This window comes from Schistosoma haematobium, chromosome 1 (assembly GCF_000699445.3).
Source record: "Schistosoma haematobium chromosome 1, whole genome shotgun sequence".
In the NCBI taxonomy this organism is placed as follows: domain Eukaryota; kingdom Metazoa; phylum Platyhelminthes; class Trematoda; order Strigeidida; family Schistosomatidae; genus Schistosoma; species Schistosoma haematobium.
In genome coordinates, this window is record NC_067196.1 from 83338243 (window position 1) to 83345502 (window position 7260).

Below are 7260 nucleotides of genomic sequence, written 5' to 3' on the forward strand. Positions count from 1 at the left end.
ATCGACCATGTTGCAGTGTGGCCACTAGCCTAGGTGAATCGAAACTGCGTGCACTATTGTGAGATTAGATGGTGGTTGGAGGTAGTCAATAAGAAACCCTGTCGACTACCTCCGACCACCATCTAAGACAAATGTAGTTCACTAATCAGGACTCTCGAGGAGAGTACTTGTCTGAAAAAAAGACAAGGGAGAAGGCGCGAGGTTTGTGGTCGATAAACAGGGTGACCTCTCGACCTTCTACGGAACAACACAATACATGGCTAGAAATTCCCTGCTGTAAGTGGTATGCTCTAATCCGGTGTCTTGCAGTCTTATAAAAAGAATACATAGGGTTGGCTAGTACAGTTTGTTTATTGTTTAAGACTCCTCCGATTGCTGGGTCGGGTGCATCTACTGCTATATTAATGGGTGTTTTGAAGCCCTGGTGTGCGAGAATGCTTTCTTCACATTGTCGTCCAAATTGATGAGTTTCGCATCTCCACGAAGTTGGCAGGTTAAAGACCTCATAAGAGATGCGTAATTATATATGAACCCTTCATAGAAACTTACTAGGCCGCTATACATGTGCAGTTGCTTGATTGTAGACGGTTCTAGACAATTCAGCATGGCCACCACTTTACTTCTTAGAGGGTGGACGACTTGAGTGTCAGTGGTATGTCCGATAAAAACTACAGAGTCAGTTCCAGTGTGAAATTCTTGAGTGCTTTCAGTAATGCTGTTTTATTGCAGTTGTTTCAAAATAAGGTCTAGATGCTGGACGCATGTATCAAGTTGAGACCTCGAAAAACGTCATCGACGAAACCCTGGAGTGTTTGTGCAGCATTTCTTAAACCAAAAAGACATGTGCTGAAATTCGTAGAGACCAAATGTTGTGATGATAGCGGTTTTAGGAATGTCATCCGCAGCCATGAGAATTTATTTGTATGCTTTAACCAACTCGATTTTTGAAAAAAAACAGTTGTACCTTTCAAGGTAGCTATTAAATAGCGAATGTGCAGCGGCGGGTAACGATGAGAAATGGTTTTCGCATTTAGTCGTCTATAGTCACTAGTTGGACGCCAATCGTCGCTGTCCTTCTAAGTATTAATGTGGGAGATGCCAATGGATTACTTGATGGTCGAGTGATTCCCAAATTTATCAGATGTTCAAATTCGTCTTTAGACAACCTTAGCTTTTCGGGACTAGTCGGTGTGTTTTCGTGAATATGGATGGTCCTGTAGCCGTAATGTGGTGTGCAACATTGTTGGCTATACACGGTAAATTCGGTTTCATGTGGTATATCTTGGGGTAATTATTGAGTATTTGTTGTTAGTGTGGATTGATAGTGTGCATTACTGTGACTGGGTGGTAATCTACAGGCGGACAGAGAAGTTACAGAAACAGATGAAGCAGTATTTCCATATACTAACCTCGTTTTTAGTGTGTCGATGAGTAGATTGTGATGTTTCGGCAAGTCTACACCAATGATCGACATAAAAACATCTACAACAACAAAGATCCAGTGAGTGGGTTTGCATAAATCCACGTTAAGATACACATATTATCTACCATATGTGCCGATCAGTTTTCAGTCTGCCTCCTGTAAGTCTAAAACCGGTTCGTGCAGTCGGTCGTTAGAATTCACTGGAAGAACGCTAACTTTTGCGCCAGTGTAGACTAAGTAGCTAACTTTTGTAATCACATCAGTGACGTATAACAGACGGTTGTGTTCGCCGGCTATGGTTGCCGTTAACGCGTGCCGGCTGGGAAGTTTCCCGAAACGTTTTTCGTGTCGGTCGGTTTGGATTACGGAAAATTGCAGGGTTTCCTGTCATTTCATGAATGTTTCCCATACTTATTGTGATATCAACACTAATCAGGCTTATCTGTCATGCTCTAGAGACAGATCGTTTTCGTAAAGAACTCCCTCAGGGTTTTGTGACCGTCTGCAGTCATGACGAATACGAAGGTAACATGTCAGAGTATTATGGAGTTTTGCAACTTCATTTCACGTCGTTGTAGGCCTTCCTTTGATTAAACAGTCCACGGCATTAGACGTTCTAGTGACCTTTAGGATCCGGTCAGCAGATGCATCCACCGCGTTCGCATTGTAGTGATAAAATGAAACAAGTGTCGCCTTCGCGTGTTAGGGAAACTTAGACAGAGAAAGCTGCCTAAGCAAGCCCTTATTGACCAGTGACCTCTATCATTCGTAACAATATGTTTGTTGCTGAGTCATGTTGTGGATCGATGTCGTTGAAGAGTTAATCTAACCCTTGATGTTCAGCATAATCTTCGCGTTTAAGTATAACCCGTTTTAGAGTTTCGTACTGTTCCAAAACATCACTAACAGGCATACTGGGTATGACGTGCCTGTTGAATTTGTGAGGTAGTGCCCTCACTACTGCAAAGAATTGTGCATAAGGATTGGTCACGCTGTGCTCTTGAAGTTAGCTTTTTAGTAGCAGAACCAGGCTTCTATAATAATAATTATTATTATTAATTAATTCTCAAATAACAGTTTGTAACGTGAGGCATGCCAGTTTACAGGCAAGATCAAATTGTTACAAATGATACAATATCCACTGCAGTAAATTACTCAGCTGGGTTGATAATTTATAAGATATGAATATAGATGGTTTTAGTCAGTATCACAGTTGGTGCGCTTCATGAAAGTTGCATCGCGACGTGCAACTGATGGTCAAGGATAGATCCATTGAAGGTGGGAGCTTCTAGAAATCGCAACCTTATATCCCTTTGGAATAACTGAGGCTTTAAGGATGGTTCAGGATGAAGTCACTTGTTTCATATCTCAAGAAAGGCTGAAAAAGGGAGCAAGAAAAGAAAGGGCGAGAGGCAAAGAAGCCAATGTTTATAAAAGAATATTTAAGGTACGGCTACTCAGTCTAATTTTCTTTTATTAGAATATTTACAAAGCCATAGCATTCTAATACTTACTTACATACATACGTCTGTTACTCCCAATGGAGCATAGGCCCCCGACCAGCATTCTCCAACCCACTCTGTCCTGGGCCTTCTTTTCTAGTCCCATCCAATCCTTGTTCATTTTTCTCATGTCTATCTCCATTTCTCGGCGTAATGTGTTCTTTGGTCTTCCTCTTTTCCTTTGACCTTCAGGATTCCATGTGAGGGCTTGTCATGTGCCGCAGTTCGGTGCTTTCCTCAATGTGTGTCCTATCCACTTCCAGCGCTTCTTCCTCCGCTGGGATCTGGTTTGTTCTCTCCCACAGTACGTTGTTGCTAATAGTGTCCGGCCAATGGATCTGAAGTATTTTGCGTAGACAATTGTTAATAAACACCTGTATTTCCTGGATGATGGCTTTCGTAGTTCTCCAGGTTTCTGCCCCATACAATAGAACTGTCTTGACATTTGTATTGAAAATCCTGACCTTGGTGTTGGTTGATAGTTATTTTGAGCTCCAGATGTTCCTCAGTTGTAAATATGCTGCTCTTGCTTTGCCGATCCGCGCCTTCACATCTGCATCAGATCCACCCTGTTCATTAACGATGCTGTCCAAATATGTAAATGTTTTCACATCTTCCAAATCTTCTCCGTCAATTGTGATTGGATTGGTGCATTCTGTGTTGTATCGGAGAATCTTGCTTTTCCCTTTGTGTATATTGAGACCTACTGCTGCTGAGGCTGCTGCCACACTGTTCGTCTTCTCCTGCATCTGTTGTTGCGTTTGGGGTAGAAGGGCCAGATCATCTGCGAAGTCTAGATCGTCCAACTGCATCTTAGATGTCCATTGTATCCCGCGCTTCCCTTCAGACGTTGACGTCCTGCTGCTTTGCCACTCTTGATTTGTCTGATGGCCATGCTGATTCCTTCGATTGTTGGTGTGCCAACATTGATTGGGAGGTCCGTGGGTGCTGCTTCGATGTTGGGTGGGTTCAGTGGAGCTGGTCGATTCAAGAGTTCTTTGAAGTGTTCTACCCACCTGTTTTATTGCTCTTCAATGTTGGTGATTACCTCACCTTCCTTGCTTTTGACTGGTCGTTCTGGTTTGCGGCGATTTCCAGAGAGTTTCTTTGTCGTGTCATACAATTGTCTCATGTTTACTTCTCTTGCAGCCTTTTCCGCCGTCATTGCTAGTTCTTCCACATATTTACGTTTGTCGGTTCTGATGCTCCTCTTCACTTGTTTGTTTACTTCTCTGTATTCAGCTTGTGCCTTGGCTTTTTCTGCTCTTGTTCGACTGGTATTGATTGCTGCCTTCTTGTTCCTCCTTTCTTTAATCTTATCCAGTGTATCAACAGTTATCTATTCCTTGTGATGGTGCTTCTTGTGACCCAGGACCTCATGACATGTTGAAGTGATTGCCTCTTTGATCCCCTTCCAGTTGCTCTCCATAGTAGTTCCCTCTCTATTGAGTAGATCATGAAAAGCCTGGAACTTATTGCTGAGGACTATCTTGAATTTGTTGAGTTTGTCAGTATCCTGAAGAAAGGCCGTGTTGAACTTTGTGATACTGTCCACCCCATTGTCCAGTACTTCTCGGGTTTAAGTTTCATTTTGGCGACCAGCAAGTGATGATCTGATGCTATATCAGATCCTCTCTTGGTTCTCACATCCTCCATCATCCTCCTGAACGTTTTGTTGATGCAGATATGGTCGATTTGATTCTGTGTAGTGTGATCTGTAGAAATTCATGTGGTTTTGTGTATGCGTTTATATGGGAATATGGTGCCGCCTATGACCAGTTTATTGAAGACACATAGGTTTGCAAATCTATCACCATTTTCGTTCCTTTCTCCCAGTCCATGTCGTCCCATGATGTCTTCATATCCAGTGTTGTTCATTCAAACCTTGACATTTAGGTGGGTCTCCCATCAGAAAAGTCAGGTCCTTTGTTGAGCACTTCTCGACGATTGACTGCACCCTATTGTAGAATTGATCTTTAGCGTCTTCATTGTAGTCGTTGGTAGGCGCATAGCATTGGATGATGTTCATTGAAATACCCTCTTTCTTTGTTTTGAACGAGGCTTTGATGATCCTTGGTCCATGAGATTCCCATCCTATAAGTGCATTTTGTGCTTGTTTGGACAGCATCAATGTAACTCCTTGCGTATGTGGGGCATTTTCTCCTTCATGGCCGGAGTATAACAGAAGCTCTCCTGTAGTTAGTCGTTGTCGTCCAATTTGCGTCCAATGTATTTCGCTGATCCCAAGCACCTCTAGGTTGTAACTCCTCATTTCTGCAGTAATTTGGAAGGCTCTCCCGGTATCCCACATTGTACGAACATTCCATGTACCTAAATAAATGGTCACTCTGGTTGTCAGAAGGGGCATCGGCCTCGTCACTTCCGAAGGAATTCGGCTTTCATCATGAGGCGTCATAGTTCTGACTCTCAGGGCAGAGTTCAAAAGGTTTGAATAATTTTTTTCTGGTTAGCGTTTTTTTAGCGAGTCTATTATACTTTTATTGATTAGTGTGTTAACGAGTCATCAATGACCTTTTATTACACAAATAATGTAACTACATTATTTTTGAACTACTTCATGCTTCTCTTTGATACCAGTCCACTGAGGACATTCAGGAATGATTTTCATAGGATCTTTATCTGAAGATTCAGATTTGTGTAATAGGGACTGAACAACTACGGTTTTTGTTTGTCCTCTTCTAGTATGCTTCTCTGAGTGCCTTCTCCTGAATGATTCAACTGAAGGTGCGGACACCACGTCTTCGGGTAACGGGTTCCAAGAATTGATGACTTAGCGTGAAAACCGGTATATCGCGGTTATTTCGTTCGTTCTTGGAAATCCTACTCGCCTGCTATGTCCACCGAGATGTCCAGATCTAGTAGGAAGAAAAATAGAGGATATATTAGGTTCAACATCATTTCTTTTTATTTTAAACATCAAAATCAGATCACCTTTTAATCTGTAGTAGGACAGAGTAAAGGTGTCTAGCTTTTCTACCCCTATTTGTGTGGTAAACACCGGCGTTCTCGAATTGCATGGGCAGCTGCCCTCTGTACTTTTTCCATGATATCCGAGTAACCTTTTGGGCAAGGACTTCTATACACATGTATGACTGCCTTTAAGACTATGATTTATAGCCTGGGAATTAACTCAACTCGGGATCATAATTTTTGCAGTCTACTTGTTGACCAATCAGAGCGAAACACGAATTATCATTTCCACCATCTTTCTACGCAACGATAGTCGGCTTGCTTCATTCTTTGTGTTTTTTCTTCTGGCTTTTTGGTGTCGCTGCAGCATTTAATCCTTCGGTACTCAAAACGTCTGCAGTGAGTGTGTTATTCTAGGTGTCGGTGATAATTTTCTGTGATCGGCTTTGTTTTCTCGGCTTTTGCTACTTCTATTCAAATCAGTATAATCCTCTAGCCATGCTTACGTGCTTTATATGATAAAATGTGGTATGGCTGACAAAATATCACTGGGCCCTACCCAAGTCATCCTGCAGCCGGGTCACCAAATAACGAGCAGTTCACTGATCTCCGTTGACGTCAACGACAACCAAGGCGCACCAGATAATTTCACTCAACTGACTGGCCCACGCAACAGTGTTCCCACTCTGTTCTTTATACCTTGCTTACTCTTAATACCCCTCGTAGAGGAACATAGGCCTACAACCAGCATTCCCCATCCAACTCTGTCCTGAACATGTCTTTCCAGTTGACTCCGATTGCTATTCATCCTTTCCATGTCTGCTTCCAATTCTCAACGCAGTGTGTTCTTTGGCCATCCTTTTTTCCGTTCCCCTACAGGATCCCATGTTAGCGCTTGCCTCGTGATGCAGTCTGATGATTTCCTTAATGTATGTCCTGTCCATCCCCAATGTCTCTTCCTAATTTTCTCCTCAGCTGGAACCTGGTTTATCCCCTCCCACAGTAGGTTGTTGCTGATGGCATTTGGCCAACGGACATTGAGTATCTTGAGTGGACAACTGTTTATAAATACTTGTACCTTATTGATGATGGCTATCGTAGCTCTACAAGTTCCAGCTCTGTACAGTAGAACTGAACTGGTGTTCGTATTGAAGATCCTCACTTTGATATTGGTTGACAGTTGTTTTGAGTTCCGTGCAGTTCTTCAACTGCAGGACTGCCGCCCTTACAGCAGTCTTTTCTGAGTCCGGTCCTCACTTTGAATGCGTCTGTAGTCTGTTGTCCGTGCACGACATTGCACTGTAGTCCGGCGTATATTACTGTTTCTCCAGTTGTCCTGTGCTTCTTAGCTTCAGTTTCATCTTGACAACCATTAGGTAGTGATTTGAATCTATGTCAGCTCTT